Consider the following 17,127-nt stretch of genomic DNA (forward strand, 5'->3'; position numbering starts at 1 on the left):
CTCAAAGATGGGAAAACAGGGTCAAAGACATAAAAATGAGTTGCTCAGGGGCTCAGAGACAGCTCCTAAAGTGGGGAGGGAGGCCAGTGAGGGAGGTGGGGATAGATATTCCCAAACACAAGGGCTTAGTTCACTTATAGACTGGAATCCAGGCTGTAACCACTTACCTCTGTGTCATCTTGGGAAGTTACCTGATTTCTCTGAGCCCTCTGGGGTGCAGCTGCCAAATACAGGTAATAAATATATCTAGAGTTGGTAAAACTCAATAGCATCATGCATGAAAAGTGCATGTGCCCTGAGCTCAATAGAATCAGTTTATTATTATTACTATTGTTGTAATTAGGAGATGTTATGTGGCCGTTGGCAGTGGCTGGGTTACTGTGATTTCTTTTTTCGGGAGGGCACACCACTATACCCCAGCACCTGGCACCCAGGAAATGTTTGTGGAATGAACGCATATCTTAGGCAGGAAGGGCAGCCAGCTGACTGCCACCGACGTTAAGAAGCCTTTTTTCTTCTTCCAAAAGTCAAAGTCCGAGACACTTTGCAGCCTAGGAACCCTGACACTACTTGGCAGTGGTTTGAAATCCACTTCACCCTCGATGTCCCTGTTGGAGATGCTGGGTTGGGGCGAGGGGCGGGGGGGTGCTGGTGTTGGTGGTGGTGCTTGTCGTGGACCGCACACATCTGTGTGAGCGGATCTCTTAGAACCTCTTATTTTTCTGGCTTGTGGTTTATTTACTTAAACATTTACAGCTTCCAGAAGTAGAGGGGCTGCTGGAAACAGGGTCAAGACCGAGGTCACAGTTTGTATTTACTTTGTCTCCCAATCACAGCGTTGGCAAGTCACAAGGCTTCTTTATTTGCGCTCGAGAGAGGCGTGCATTTTCACCTCCCACTGGGCGACAAGTGACACACGCAATTCGGATTCAGCAAAGTGCTCACGCGACTTGCCAGTGTTCCCGCTAGCGTGGACCGGCGCCTGCAGACTTAAGTTTTTTCGTACAAACACTAGCAAGGTAGAGCATATTAAATAAAGACAACTTCGCGCTTTTAATCCTTTACCGCCAACACTGGCGTTTTTTGGTGCCCCGGATTTCTGAAATTCTTGGCTCAGGTACACAAGGAGGTGGGATACCCACCACAGCTCGAAAAATATTCCCAAAGCAGAAACCGAGCTCCGAGCTCCTCCCTGGCTCCCAGTGACACCTAGATTGCAGGGAAGGGGGCAGGCGAAGGAGAAGAATCCCCAGGGTTTGGGGACGTCCCACGGGGGTGGCTTTGGGTCACCCGCTCCAAGCACAGCGGACAGCAGCCACGAACAGCCGCCCGCCAATAATGAGCCCGCAGGATGCCCCTCCCTTGTCCCCGCGCGCGTCTATTTAGAGCCCAGCCCGGGAGCCCAGGGAATTCTGGGACTTGTAGTCCCGCCCAGCCGCCCCAGGCGCCGGCCCAGCCCGGAACTTGGACTACATTGCCCAGGGAGCTTCCCGGCCTATATAAGCTGCCGACAGTCTCTTCAAAGTGCAGTAATCATGTGGATGTTCTGCTGAAACGTTTTCTCAAGCTTGTTGGGGTGGGAGGGGAGGAGGAGGAGGTGGTGGTGGAGGAGGAGGAGGCAGGGGGCGGAGAGACAGAAAGCGCACGCCGAGAGGAGGTGTGGGTATTCCGCTTCCATCCTAACGGAAAGAGCTCACTCTTCGCGGACATGGGATTGCCCAGCGGCTGCTAACCCCTCTCTTCGTCCTGCTCCCCTAAATCGGCGTGGCTCCCTGGGCACAAAGGTAGAGGCTGGGGCCGGGCAGAGGGCGCAGGGAGTTCTGGCCCCCCGGCACAGAAGTTTTTGCCCTACTCTCTGGGAGTTCTTGGTGAATTTGCATGCACTTGGCATGTGTTTGTGGGTTCTTTTCCTGAAGGCATTTTTTAGGAGGTGGTCTCGTTTTAGGCTTAAAAATACCCAAATGTCCTCGATTCCAGTGCTTGGCTATGAGGGCTCCTCATTCTGAACTGGAATGGCATTCCCCAAGTTGGATACTGTTGGGGCAGCTGCAGGAAATAGTTTTTTTTTCGGGGGGGGGCCCGTTGAGAGGGCGTTATATTTTGAGTCTGATTAAGGAAACAGTCTTTCTAAAAATGTAGCCCTCTCTCTGGCGCTGCAGTGGTTAGGAGAATAATGCATGCGTGGGGCCACCTTGGGGAGGGTTTTAAAAAACGGAAGAAAACCAGGGGAGCGGTGAGGGAAGAAGTGTGGACTAAACTCACGACCAGTGAGGATGCATGTTTCGTATACTTGGGTTCCACGCGGGGAAACAAGTGCTTTGGGATCTGCCAAACACTTCCCACAGTTCCATCCTTCAGCACGTTCGAAGTTTATGCGTGCCCGGTCTCACTTATCAGTGCACTGGAAATCAGCGCAGTTACCTGTAATCTTCGCCCAACTGATCACATCAACTTGCCAGCCAAGTTTGTTTGTTTGTTTGTTTTTTTGAGGGGATTGTCTCTCTAGGCAAGGAGGCTAAAGAGGGTAAAAACGAATGTGGACCATTTTTGTTAGAGACCTTTCTATGGTCTCATACTCAGGCATCTTTCTTTCTAAATATTCAGGAGCTGAAAACAGAGGAGCAGGATTCGCATTCCTGACTGGGCAAACTTTGGCAACCGAGTGCCTGACCCGGGTCAGGTGAGTGTCAAAGCCTGAGTGGTGTGTTAAATAATTAGTTTTGAACCTAAGCCTATTTTAAGCCTTCTCTAAGCAGCCATGGAAATGGAGAGTAGGAAAGAAAACTGTGTGGTTCAGTTTTCAAAATTTGTCATTGCCTTTGGTGAGGGATTTAGGGAGCAGAAATCCAGTGGACAACCTTTCGTTGAACTTTTTGATGATGGCTCAGAAGTGAAACAGCCTGAAAGTTTATGAAAAGGAGCAGGGGAAAGCCATTAAATGGAGCTAAAAGGGGCAGCCCATTGCTGGGATGGGAAGTGTGCTGATGATTTAAATTCTGAAGGATGCAGAGCATTTCATCTGCCAAGATAAGTAAGCAAAAATTAAATGCCTCTTCCAAAATAGCTACCCCCCCCCCCCCCCCATACTGGGAGCATGTCCTTAATTAGAGTAGGTTGGATTGCAAGAAAAGAAAGTAGCTGCTGGCAACTTGAAAGAGTGAGAACTTTAGAAAGGGAAGTTAGTTGTGAAACATAGATAGTAGCATCTAGGCCTTTATTGAAGCCATCTGAATGTCAAGGAATTGGATGTGTCTGTATTGTTTTGGTGCTTGTCCTGGGATGTGAGCTGAGGGTAGCATTTATCTGTAAACAAAATAGCTCCTATTTTTTCCCCAAAATGGTCAGACTGCTCTTCAAAAGAAGGAGGTCTCAATAGGTGCTTGTACATCTCCATTGCTGTAGATTTGGCCACCAAAACTTTTTTCTCCTGAATTGTTCAGGGTAAACAACAGGAGTGGGGGAGCGGTGGGCGGCTGGGTCTTAGTAACTTCTTTAACATTCTAAATATTTAGCTGTTCCCTGGGCTACAATCTTTGGGCTTTTCTAATTAGAAAATAAAAGCCAGACACTTCATTATAGCAGTATAGGGCTTTGTTTCCTGTTGATAAGATCCTCAGGAGCACTGGTGGAGTGAGAAGCATTTGGGTGTGCAAGGTCTGGTTTTTTTTTGGAGTCCTTCATTGACTGATGGCTTTGTGGAGCCTCATAGGATCAAAGACTGGGTCCTGTTTCTCCCTTCACAGTAAGATGCAGACAAGAAGAAACTGGCCTATAGACTGTTGTCTAGATGGTTGCTAAAAATAGTAAGACTGACACATTAAATCCTTGTAAGCAGTTGCAGGGCCATAGATCAGAGAAACCATTTGAGCCAGATACAGGTGAAGAAGCTGAGGTGCAGGGAGTGAAATTACTTGGAAGCAAGGTATAGGCCCAGGCAGTAAAGCTGTACTGCCTCCCACAAAAGCACCTCAATTTGATGCGAGGCGAAGTGGAGGGGTGAGTGGAAAACGAGGAGAAACAGAAAACTGACTTCTGTGAATGAAGTATCTCTTAAATATATCCCATCTTGGTGAAATAACTATATTTTGATGTAAGAAGGGTATGATGTAGTCACAAACAGGGATTTTGGAGAAAGTGATGGTGGACTGAGTTTGTTTTGGAAAGGTGTAGAAAGCCTGAATCAAGAGTGTAAAAAACAAAAGCACAAGGAACATTGTGTATGTGCGTCATTACGCCCATCTTATATCTGAAATAAATCCTAATTACAGGGCATGTCAGTTGGTTAGAAGGTCAGGCATTTCTCCACTTGAATAATTGGGGAATTTAAAAAGCAGTGAGTCTGATTTGTGAATTGTTGATAGCTTCTCATATACCTTCTAGTTGGCCTTATAGCCAGTTGTGCATAGCATTTTTTGGGGCTTCTTTCAAGTGTGTTTATGTGAGCACGTGAGTGTGTGCGTTGAAAGTACAATCTGCTCTTTGACTAATTCAAATCAGAACAGGAAATCCTATCAAGATTTTCTTCTTATGAGCCAGGGAACATTCTTCATGTTCCAAATGAATTACTCTGGCCTTCACATTGAGACCATGAGTATCTTCTGGGTTCCACAGTGATATCTGTTCAACAAAGTGGTTGGTTTTTGAAGGGGATTGGCAACTTTTCTTGAAGAATGAGGGATGGAATGATTGCTTGTAAAAGAAGAAATAGATTAACTCCACAGGAAAGATCTGTTGATGGTTTCTGTGAAATGGTTTCAGCTGAGGAAGACCAGGAAGCGAGAGACTGACTCTGACTCTAACCCAGTGGTGTACTACCAGTGGGTTTCCTGAGAGAAAAAAACTTACATGGCTTTTTAGATAATAATGGTCTCATGGGAATTGTCTGATTTTTTTTTTTTTTTTTTAATAAGCAGCTCTTAAAAAAAAACTAAATGAAACAACAAACACCAAATATGAACAATAAAAAAAGCAACTAAAATAAAAGTAGTCCTGGAGTTAGGTTTCTAGGTCAAGCTGTCCTTGAATACATCTAATTAAGGAGTCTAAAAGGCCTATGTCCCACCTTGTTTGCTATTGATCTTTTAAAATACAACAGATTACATTTGTAGGCCTTCTGTTAACTAAAAGAGCATGCAATTTATTTAGTTTACTTCTGTTTTAAGTTTTTGTGTGGCTCTTTTAATGAATGTGATGAGACTTGAAGTTAGTGACACAAATGACATAACTTTTATGATTTCTTCTAATTGTCTTTGTATCTATAGTTCTAACATGATCACTGATAAGGATAAGCTGAATAAACTGTTGAAATAATCATCTGTTAAACTCCAAGATTCCCTAAACTGGACATAGTTTAAGGCACTTGGTGTGATAAATCTATTTAACAGACACTGATGCCTGTTAAAGTTGTGAGTCAAGTGTTTCATTGTTTATTCAGCAAATTTCTTGAGTACCTGCTATGTCCCAAGTGTGTTCCAGGTGCTTGGAATACAGCAATAAGCAAGCAGTCCTTTTCCTGAGGGGCTTACGTCCTAGAAGCAACATAAATAAGCAAGTGAGTATTGTAGTATGACTGGTAGTGTTACGGAGAAAAGTGAAGGAGGATAAGAAGGAACAAAAATAGTAAGTCTTGGCAATGATGTAGAGAAATTGAAACACTTATGGATTGCTGATGGGAATGGGAAGTGGTATAGCTGCTGTGGAAAACAGCACAGTGGTTCTCAGAAAATTAAACAATTTCCATAGGATCTGGCACTTCCGCTTGTAAGCATATCACTAAAAGAATTAAAAGCAGGGACTTGAGCAGTTATTTGGACATCCATGTTCATAGAAGCTTTATTCACAGGTGTCAAAATGTGGAAACAATTCAAGATTCTATTTATGAGTAAATGAATAAATAAAATGTGGTATCTACATGCAGTGAAATCTTATTCAGCCTTAAAGAGGGAATTCTGATGTGTGCTATAATTTAGATGAATCTTTGGGGTTTTTTTTGTTTTTTTTTTTTTGGTACCAGGGATCGAACTTGGGTCCTTCCGCTTTCGAGGCAGGCGGTGGAACCACTGAGCTAAATCCCCGGCCCTAGATGAATCTTTGAAACATTGTGCTAAGTGAAACAAATCAGACATAAAAGAACATAAAATTTATGACTTTGCTTATGTGAGGTACCTAGAGTAGTCAAATTTGTAGAACCAGAATATAAATGGTAACTGTTGGGGTAAACAAAGGGAGTTTGTTTAATGGGTACAGAGTATCAGTTTGGAAAAACGAAAACGCTGTGCAAATGGATGATGATGATAGTCATACAATCATATCAATATCTGCAGAATTGTAATACAAATGGTGTTAAATTTTATGTTATGTATACATTACCTCAATTAAAAAATGAACCACCACAAAACAGGGTAAGAAAGTTAAGGGAGTCTTCAGGTAAGAATTTATTTACAAACCGGAAACCTCAAAGTTTTTTATTATATAAGATAGGCATATTCATTGTAGTAATACATTAGGAGGTAAAGACAAGCCACAAAATAAAAACAGTACAAACCGTTTAAGATTAGTGTTCCAGGATTTTCCCCCTGCATAGACATATGTAAAAATTATGTGTGTTTAAATTTCATAAAAAGGAGCTCATGCTGTCCCTTCCATTTAGTAAGTTAACCTTTTGTACAGGGAACATCTTGAATATCTTTTCTTGTTAATAAGTTACCTGTGTCTTCATTTTTTAAAAGATGTCTGTCCGTTTGATGAAATTTCATTTGAGTGATAACATGTATGGAATGGCAGTAGAGTAAAAAAAAAGTATACCATTCACATTTCATTACCATCAGAGTCCAGATATTCTTCAGTTTATTCTGTTCTTTGAAGAAAATTAAATGGAAGGTAGAGCACTATTCACCTGTTAGCTATCTTATTACAGAGGGAAAGCTTAGCAATCATTTAAGTATAACATTTCTCATTTGTTTACAGTAACCTAATCCTATGAGGTAGGTAGGGCTGGATAATCTCTTTGCTTGTACTTAAAAAGAAAACTTTGCTGTAGAAAATTTCAAAAACATGCAACAATAGGGCCCGGGATTTAGCTCAGTGGTTTCACTGCCTGGTGCGCAAGTGCAAGGACCTGAGTTGGATCCCCGGTACCAAAAACAAAACAAAACAAAACAAAACCCAAAACATGCAACAATAGTGTTCTTAGTATAAAGAACCCTTTTCCCTCCTTATGTATCATCTCCTCTTCACACAGCAGCTACCAACTCACGATCAATCTTTTGTCCAGATCCTCACACTCTCCTTTAGTCTTGGATTACTTTGAAGCACATCCCAGATATGCAGTTCGTCTGTATTTTAGTATGTATCTTTAGGATTGGGATTCTTTACATAGATACATAAGAAAAGGAAGTATTTATTTATCTGTGTATCTTTGATGGTACTGGGAGTTGAATCAAGGGCCTTCACACTAAGCTACATCCCTACTCTTTTTTAAATTTTGAGACAGAGTCTCCCTGGATAGCTAAATTGCCAGGGCTGGGCTTGAGCTTGGAATCCTGCCTTTAGCTTTGCAGAGTGCTGTGATTAGAGGAGTACACCACCATGCCCAACATATTTATTTATTTTTCCTTAAATTCTTTCGTTGGTACGTTTTAGGTATACAGTACATTCACATTTGTCATTGGGTACTTGTACCTGTACATGATGTATCTTGGTTCTTATTTTTTCCCCATGCCCTGTCCTCCCTTTACCCCCTGCACCCTTCCCTATTTACAAAGACTTTGTTTCCATTTTTTCCTTTTCTCATAATTTTTCCTTTCCCCTTCCCCTCCCACTTCCCCTACATCTTTGGACCTTTTCTTCCTATTTCAAATGATCAATTTTTTGTTTTAATCATTTTAATCCTTATTTACACTTTCAGGTTCTCGCACCAGAGAAACTATTCGGTATTTACACGTGTGTCCTATTTATTTCACTTAAGAGGATGGCCTCAATATGCATCCATTTAGCTATAAATGTCTCTAGTTTGTCATTCTTTATGGCTGAGTAGTACTCCATTTTATTAAAAAACCCCACATCATCTTTATCCAGTTTCCAGTTGACATGTCCAGCATATTTAAAACAACAGCACCTGTTGTTCTGAGGTGGCCTCCCATTCAAGTACTAATCAGGCCCTACTCCACTTAGCTTCTGAGATCAGATGAGATCTCAAAACAAAAGTTTTACTGTGTTCATACTTCTTTGAGATATATACGTATATGTATACATTTAATACAAATAATAAAAATAATTTTACACACATTAGTTTGAATTAGTATCTAAAATAAGTAGGTGCATTACAAATGGTTGATGTCTTTTAATCTTCATATCCTTTTTCCATGCATTTTGTTGTAGTGATTGAAGAAACTCAGTGATACATTTCCCTTCAGTTTGGGTTTTGCTAACTGCATCAATGTTGTTTAACATGTCTCTTTGTCCTTTGTATTTATCATAATTTGCTAGTTAGATGGTTGGTCAGAGGTTCTGTGTGTGAGGGGGATACTGGGGATTGAGCCAGGGGTGCTCTATCTCTAAGCTACATCCCCAGCCCCCCCTTTTCTATATTCAGACAATGTCATGCTAAGTTGCCCAGGTAGCACTTAAACTTGTGATCCTCTTGCTTCACCCTCCCTAATTGCTGGAATTACAAGCATGTGACACCATGCCTGTTCCTGAGCTGACTGAGGGGAGGGTATGAGTAGTCTGGATGTTTCCTCTTGCTATATTTGTGATCATTGATGGTCAATGCCTCAGACCATTAGTTCTGTTTTGTCTGAATTTTTCAGCTGGAATACTTGTATCACTTGGTTTTTAGTTAGCCTGGTTTAAAGTTCATACAGGAAAGATAGGATCAGTGCTTAACCTCTCTCTCTGTATTTTCCTGTATTTATTTTTCTAAAAGCTTAGGTTTGTTTATTTAGGGAAGATTTTTTTCTTGCTTGCCACCAGCTCTCTCAAGCAGTCCTCCTGTCTCAGCCTCCTGGCCAGTTTTTAAAATGAGTTGTTCCTAGAATGTGTCATGGCTGTGGTTGCCAGCTGAGGGACATTTCCCAATATCTGGGGACATTTTTGGTTGTTACAAAAAATCTGGGGAAAGTGCTCCTGTCTTTCAGTGGTTAGAGGCTGGAGAAGCTGCTAAACAGCCTACAGTGTGTTGGGTAGCCTTTCCCAGTGCAGAATTGTCCATTCCAAAATATCGGCAGTGCCACTGTTGAGAAACCCTGTGCCATACAACAAGTGTATTTGTATCATTGTAAACTGATGGATTTAAACATATTGTATATGCTTCACTTTTTGTAGTTATCCTTATTGATGTTTACACTGTCCGTCTTTAGAAGAGAAGTATTCTGTTACAGATGAGAAAATAGAGATTAAAATAAAATGTAAAACCTGAACATTTTTGAGGAAAGCATTTGCACATACCTTTAATACATCTTTGGCTATTTAGAAAGAATTCTGAACATAATCTGAACTTTAAAAAAAAATTGTTCTGAGATTTAGCCTTAGTGTAATAGGGCTAAGACAGTTCATATTCCCCCAAAGAAGAAAGCATGTAGGGCTGGGGATTTAGCTCAGTGGTTCTGTCACCTGCCTCACAAGCCCAAGGTCCTGAGTTCAATCCCCTGTACCAAAAAAAAAAAAAAGCATGTTGTTCATGATTTACAGCCATGTTTTTTAAACTGCGGTGCTCCACTAAAAGATGGGAATATCAATTTTGTGGGCCTCAATCAACGTTCTGTTTATTTATTTATTTTTGTTTTTTGAGACAGGGTCTTTCTGTTAGTTCAGGTTGGCCTTGAACTCATGGCAATCCTCCTGCCTCAGCCTCTCAGGAGCTGGGATTACAGACATGTGCCATCATGCCCAGCATGATCAACTTTTTAAAAGGAAGTAGGTAGAATAGAAGACATTACAGTATATTGCCCTGATACAGTTTGAGTATTTTTTATTTGAAATGCTTTGGGCATGAAGTGTTTTGGATTTTAGATTTGGGGATATTTGAATATATTTGATATCTTGGGCATAAGACTTTAGTCCAAACACAAAATTTGTTTCACATATACTTTATACACATACCCTAAAGGTAATTTTATAAAAATTTTTAGTAATCTTGGACGTGAAAATTTCAATTTGTGAAAATTTGAAAATTTTCAAGTTGTGGTATGTGTTAGCACTCAAAATTTTGGATTTTGGAGAATTTTAGGTTTTGCTTTATGATTGCTCAAAACGTACATAAAAAAACTGGACCAAGGGTATTGCTTAGCAGTAGAACATGTGTTCCTTCCACAAGGGTATACATTGCATCCTCCACGCCGCAGTGAACACTGGTTGTAAGTTCAGTATATTTTTGATGTGGCGTACAGTCAAAAGTTTGAGAAACACTGTTGTACACCTTTGCCATCCCAGGTGTAGTCCCCAGACCAGCATTATTGGCTTCTTTGGGGACTCATTAGCAACTGGAGATTCCCAGGCCCTATGCTAGACCCACAGAATCAGACTTCACATTTTTGCAAGATTCCTAGGTGATATAATGATTTGTACACATTTGAATGTGTGAGCAGGTCTGTCCTGGAGGATGCTTGCCAGTGTGCTTTTTCATCATTGGTCTTTTTATAATTCCTTTGTTTTTTATAGCTAGCTTTCACCTGTTGAAGCTGACCTTTGTACTTCCCCCTAGCAGCCTTCTCATTTTCAATTAAGTGGAGAGGTAGGCTGTGTCGCAAACCAAAGATGAGAGTAAGCAGCTCTGGCAGGATTCTGACAGAAACAGGAACTTCATGCTTACATTTGGGGCTGCTTTTATGGGAGTTCAAGTAGAGGTAGGAGGAGACCAAAGACTATCTGTAGAATTTAGAAGGGTTGTGAGATCATACATCTTTTCAAAAGCTGCATTTTCATCTGTTGGTCAGATGTTTTGAGGAATTGATTTGTATAATGTGTTAGGACCCGTGTTATCAGCAGAACTTGTGAACTGCTTGGTATAATGGTGGTACTCATCAAAAAAATCTGAACATACCAGAAACAACACTAGCCTCCATATCCCTCAGTGTTCATTTGTATTTCAGGAGGAGCTTTGTCTGGAAAATGATTTTGTTTTACTAGAACAGCTTAAAAGCATCTCAGACAGACACATATTTCCAAACAGAAAAAGCTGATACAACACCCAGATTTAAGGACGTTCATTTGCTTGCCGCATGAGAGACCACAAGCCTGCACTTACATTATCATGTTCTGCCTGCTGTGTACTTCCCACCCTCTCTATACCCCCCTTGCCAAATCCTTCTATTCATTAGAGTCCACTCCAAGTACTTCCTTCTCTGACAAGCTTTTCCCCATATTTGAAAATCTTTCTGTCACTTGAAACTCCATGGAATTTGGAATCTTACTTTCCTTATGCACCTTTTTCATTTTTTAACCTACAAGAGTACCCGGCATATAGGAAGTCCTCACAAAATACTGAATGAAGTAATTTGTAAACCTGTTTTCATCTTCCAAGATTATAGGTTGCTTCTCAGAAGAATCTATTTGGGGGAGGGGTACTGGGGATTAAACGCAGGGCTTCCACACTGAGCTGTATCTGCAGCCCTTACTATTTTCTCTTTTTGAGACAGAGTCTTGCTAAGTTGCCCAAGCTTGGCTTGCCCCTAAGATCCTCCTGCCTCAGCCTCTCACAGTGCTGGAATTACAGGTGTGTGCCACCATGCTCAGCAGAATCTAATTTTTGTACCTCTGTGCTGATTAAATTTTTTTTTTGGTACCAGGGATCAAACTCAGGAGCTTGCGCTTTTGAGGCAGGCGGTGGAACCACTGAGCTAAATCCTCGGCCCTAAATATTTTTTGAATTGGCACATTGCTTTGAAAAAGCCCTTTGCTCTGGATTGTGATGTGAAGACAACGTAGACATAAATTAAGGTCTCTTTTATGGCTTTTGAAATATGCTCCGTACAGCTCTCTAGATGACCTGTGACTTGGCAAATTGTTAGTGTTTGTAAAAGGGAGTAGAAGTAAGAATTAGGTAGTGAAACAAAACTGCGAACAGGTGGCTCTGGTCTTGCCCTGCTGAGCCACAGAATGGAGACTCCCAAAAACCCAGGATTGACTTCTTCTCAGGTATAGGCAAAACATGAAACATCTGTGTATCTGTTTCCTCTTCTTGTAGGCTAGGTATACATGCTTTGGGTCATTGCTGCCAACATGTATATAAATGCTTGCAAAAGATCTTAGAGATTAAAAAAAAAATAAAGGAAAACTTATGCTCCAGAGCAGTGTTTCTTAACTAATAGGGGTGATTTTACTTTCCAAGGGACATGTGACATTGTCAGAAGATAGTTTTGGTTGTCACATTTGCGAGGGGTGAGTGACGTCCTGTAGCTTTGAGTGGGTAGAGACCAGGGATTCTGCTTAACATACTACAGTGCATAGCAAAAGGACCCTCATGACAAGGAACTCTTTGCTCCAAAATGTCAAGAGTGCCAAGGTTGAGAAATTCTGTCTTAGAGTCAATTTTCCAGACTTCTCTTTCTGAGATATTGACCTAACTTGATTTGCTGATCCTTTGTAGTTTAGCCATACTATTCCTGCCTCCCACAAGTTTCAGTATTTGAGGCCCTGTGGTCTACCTTTAGCCACTAATCAGCTGTGTGATCCCTCAAGAAATTGTTGAACCTCTGGTTGGGTTTTTTTTTTTTGGTTGGTTTTTCTATCTATAAAACAAGGAATTTTGGCTAGCTGCTCTCTACCCACCAAATCTCATGTTCCTCAACTACCTAATTTTGAACTTTTGAAATTTAATCAGCACAGAGGTTTCTCTTACTTTGGTCTTGAGGGAGGAAGACAGAAGAGTAGATGTTAGTGTTGGCATCTGTTTTTGAGGAATAACTCTTTGTAGAAGGTGTATCTGGTTTGAGCAGATGTGTTTGTGCGCATGTGCACATGTGTGATATATTGAGCAACATTTAAACTAGAGAATTGTTCTAAATTTAAGATTGACAGTTGCTCTTTCTGAGATTGTCATGAAGAAGGGTCCTGCTTAAAGTGGAAACTCTTGAGTTGTTGACTTCCTTGGATCTGCTTGAAAACAAAAGTAGAACATGAATTTTCTGTGCTATTAGAGAAGTATTTTTTACAATACAATAAATGATCTGTGCTGGGGATGTGCTATATTTCTGAGGATGGTCTGATTAGCAGCTAATGGGACAAGGAGGCAAAATGGGGCTGTGGGTGAATGTCTCTGGTTGGAAAGGGAAGCATTCATCCAGCTCAGAAATGTACTGCTGCTCATCCTCCTTTCATTATATATATATATGATATCAGCAAGCATCTTTGCTTAAAGGAAGTTCTGAAAATAACCCCGAGAGTGCCCAGTAACAGAAACAAAGACTGTTGAAAAAAAGCCTTTTTCTGTCTCTTGGAAGAGTCAGCCATAAATGTGTTGGGTTTTCTCTACCCTGTCTTTACAGCCAGTTTACTATATATGTTCCTGGGTGAGGGCTTTGTAAGGAGACTTGTGCTCCTTTGGAGGGAATTTCCTTGGCCTCCTGCTAGGAGATTGATTAGATGCCAGCAAATCTTCTTTAGTCTGGTTGTACTTGTTTTTCCTTTGAAAGACCTCATGGTTTGCCTGGCTTTGCCCATTGTAAGCCCTCTTACTGGGGCCTGCTTGACCTAACAATGAAGTGATGCCTTTTGTATTGGTTTTTGTCCACGGTTCCGAGAGGTAGCTGCCTTACAGCCTCTTGGATTGCCGGGGGCTTTTTAAGTCTTCACACATAAGCGCCTATCTATCTTTACTATCTAACTTTAAAGAAATCTATTTGGTTTTATTATTTTTTAAAGCCAACAGTGCTAAAATCAGTGCTAAAGGGTTTTGGCAAGGGCCTTTTGTTTTTTAGAGAATGGAGGTCATGTGGGTATGCCAAGAAAGGACAGGGAAGACTGACGGATTTTCACTAGCCACAGTTTTCAGCAGAGTGACTATTCAGATGGACTGTGGTTTGGGGGGCAGGTGGCAAAGCTTGGTGACTGAATAGTAGATATAGAGTGCTGCCTATGTGTGCTGTAGCCATCCGTTACTACCGTGGTTGTGCTAGCTTCCAGTTTATTTTTAGGAATAGTGAGGAGAATCTTCTGCTAGAGTTGGATTGACATGTTCAGGTAAATGCATCTCATAATGTGCCCCTTTTCTACACCTGCTTGTCATTTGTTCTTCTGGTTGGTAAGGCTGATCCTCAACTGATTGTAGGCCTTAAGATGTTTGGAAATAGTAGTTAATGAGAAAACAGAACAGGTTAGAAGGTAAAATATCACTAAGAAAGCATGTTTTCTTTCTCTCATTTAATTCTTGGCATAATTTTATGAGGTAAGCCTCTCAAATGACCAGAAAAGTAACTTGGTAGAGGCCATGAACTTTCTGTTACACTTAGATAAAAGGTAAATGTGAGGCTTGGGGAGTGGTGTAGCTCATTGGTAAAGTGTGTGGAAAGCCCTGGGTGCTATCCCCAGCCTGGGGTGGGGGGAGGGGGGATGTTTAACCCTAGCTTGTGAAGACATCCAACTGGCCCTACCATCCCTTTTCTCTGACCCTTACCTTGTACCTTTTTCCCTTTTTCATTAATGCTGCAGACTTTGTGGCCAGCTTTCTGTTTCTTGAACCTGCCAGGCTCTTTTCTGCCGTAGAGGCTTTGTAACAGCTGTTTGCTTTGCCCAAAATGGTCTTCCATCTGATTTTTTTTTTTTTTTCTTTTTTACTTTACTGCCTCTGTCTTAACTTTCAGGTATTAGCTTAAATGTCTCATCTTGGTTTTTTCTGACCAGCCAAAATTAAGTTGTCGATTATGTATCGCCAAATTTTAATTCTTCATGTATGCTTATCATATTTCATTTGCCTTGCTTGTTTTACCTTGTTTGTTTGTTTGCCTTCACTGGAATTTGTATCTCATGAAGACAAGGACCTTGTCTGATTTTGACCTATATCTCCAGCACCTGAAGTAGTGGTGACATTTTGTAGTATCAATAAGTGTGTTGAATAAAATGAAAGAATTAAGTTTCACATTGAGAGGTCCACTCTCTAAAACCCTGGCTATTCAGTTATGTTTTGAACTTTTTATAGTTATACCTGATTTTCAAGTGTCTATACAATATGAGTCCTACTAATGCCAGAGAAAATTTCAAAGAAGATTCATAGCAGTATTTTTCAAACCTATGGATCTCAGGAGCTCTTTACATACTTAAAAACTGTTGAAGAACCTCACAAACCTTTATTTATGTGAGTTACATCTGTCTATTTTTATCCTACTAATAACGCTGTCATTACTGAGAAAACAGTTATATGTTAACATAGCAACATATTTTTCATGAAAAATAACTATTTTCCAAAAAAAATTTAGTGAGAAAAGTGGTGTTGTTTCACCTTTTTTTGTAAATCATTTTAAGATTTGACTTAATGGAAGATTCACACAGTAAATATCTGTGTCTGCCTTTAGTCTGTTGGACATGTTTTTCAGCCTCTAGAAAACTCCACTGTACATATATATATGAGACACTGAGCAGAAAGGCAAATAATGTTTGATGTTATGAAAACAGTTTTGACCTTGAAGTTTCCCCTAAAGGTTTTGGGAACCCTATGGAGAGCCAGGGCTCATGGGGACAGGTAATTTGCAAGTTTGGGTGGTGGCTTAGAAAATTTGAGAGAGGGAGAAGCTGAAGGCTTCAGTGCAGGATGCAGCTAAGTGTCCCTAAGTCTGGATATGGTATCTGATCTTTCTTGTGCAGAAGTGGATGCTTTTCAGCTGTTCTGCAAAACGAAATTGCTTCCCCACTGAAGCTCCTGCTGAAATGCAAAGGAACACTAAGAACTTGGAAGCTAGTGGTACTTGTCTTGTGTTCATCGTTTTCTGATGAGCAGTATTATCCAAGCAGTCCAGAAGTTTTGCAGTGGGAGGAGTCTATCAAGCATAGGTTCCTCTCTGTCTGAAAGTAGTGGCTTCAAATGCAACTGCCTTGACTGCTATTAGTCTACAGTCCCTACTTGGTTCTTTTTGTAGCTTTTGGCTTCAGGTGAAGCTGTATCTTAACCATCAAAATTACATCGTGTCACAAGTGGTGCTATAGGAATCAAGGTGGAAGCTGTTAGTAATAGAAGACATACTCCATTCCATTCTTTCTAGCTTAACTCTTTAAGAATACTTACAGTTCAGGCCTCTGGGGAGTATTTTGTGCATGTCTTGGTGATATATATATATATATATATATATAAGATTTTAACTGTGGAGGTAATGGATGGTAGAGTAGTCTCGATCAGCTTTGTTGTTAGGAAGTGAATGATGTCCTGGAGTGTACCCCTAATGCTCTGGGGCCTGACTTCTATGCTTGGCAGTGCATGGTCAAGCTGTCATGAGACTCTTCCAAACCTCCTTACTTAAAGACTGTTCAGCCTCAGTGGCCAGTGGTCCTCATTTAAACAAAGGATCCTTGCTGTTCTTGGTAAAAAATCTACAGTTTGTGGTTTTGAGGTCCTTTAACTGGTGTAAAAGTCACCTTCTGATTTCTTTCCCTCTGTCCACCCTTGAGGATCAAGTGACCCTGTGATACCTTAAGTAACTTCTTAGTTAATGAAAATGTTGCAATTTAGCCTGTGCTTTAGGAGTTCCTAACTTTTAAATTCTGAATTGTGTATAGGCAAAAGTTATGTGATTTTTTTTTTTTTTAAGGAAAATGAACCTAATGAAATTGTTTAAGTGTATTTAAGGTGCAATAATAGATAGGAAAAATTATAGTAAGTTTTCTGCCATTGTCAACACTTTTAGGAACATAATCCAAAAGCTATCTTGAACTGTTTAAAATTAAATGAACACATTTCTTTTTCTGTGAGCCTGTGCTTTTGGCCTGTTTTAACACTAAAGCAGGAGAGGTTCTAAATAATTGAATTATCATCCCTTTGAAGAGGTTTTCAGTATCCTCACTCCCAACAGGGGACCTGGTTTGATGTTGGAAGAAAAAGGGGTTGAGTTTTGGCTCAGCCCTCTTGGGTACTGTGAATTTGGGCCCTGAAAAGCAGCTGTACTTGGTATGTGCTGTCGCAGAATTGGTTGCCTCATGAGCTCC

General features: G+C 40.8%; 1 protein-coding gene across 1 annotated transcript in view; it reads left to right on the top strand.

Moving 5' to 3' along the window:
* The first annotated feature begins 1,526 nt into the window (after positions 1-1,526).
* The window catches only part of Itpr1 (inositol 1,4,5-trisphosphate receptor type 1), a 336,388-nt gene continuing 320,787 nt past the window's right edge, over positions 1,527-17,127 (top strand). Inside the window, exons 1-2 of the mRNA XM_087181363.1 lie at positions 1,527-1,784; positions 2,605-2,680. The gene's annotated coding sequence lies outside the window, so the exon portion shown is untranslated. The remainder of the gene's footprint in view (positions 1,785-2,604; positions 2,681-17,127) is intronic.

The sequence above is a fragment of the Heterocephalus glaber genome, unplaced genomic scaffold, assembly GCF_053883595.1.
Source record: "Heterocephalus glaber isolate CG9 unplaced genomic scaffold, H.glaber_assembly_v1.0 deba00001472, whole genome shotgun sequence".
Classification (NCBI taxonomy): domain Eukaryota; kingdom Metazoa; phylum Chordata; class Mammalia; order Rodentia; family Bathyergidae; genus Heterocephalus; species Heterocephalus glaber.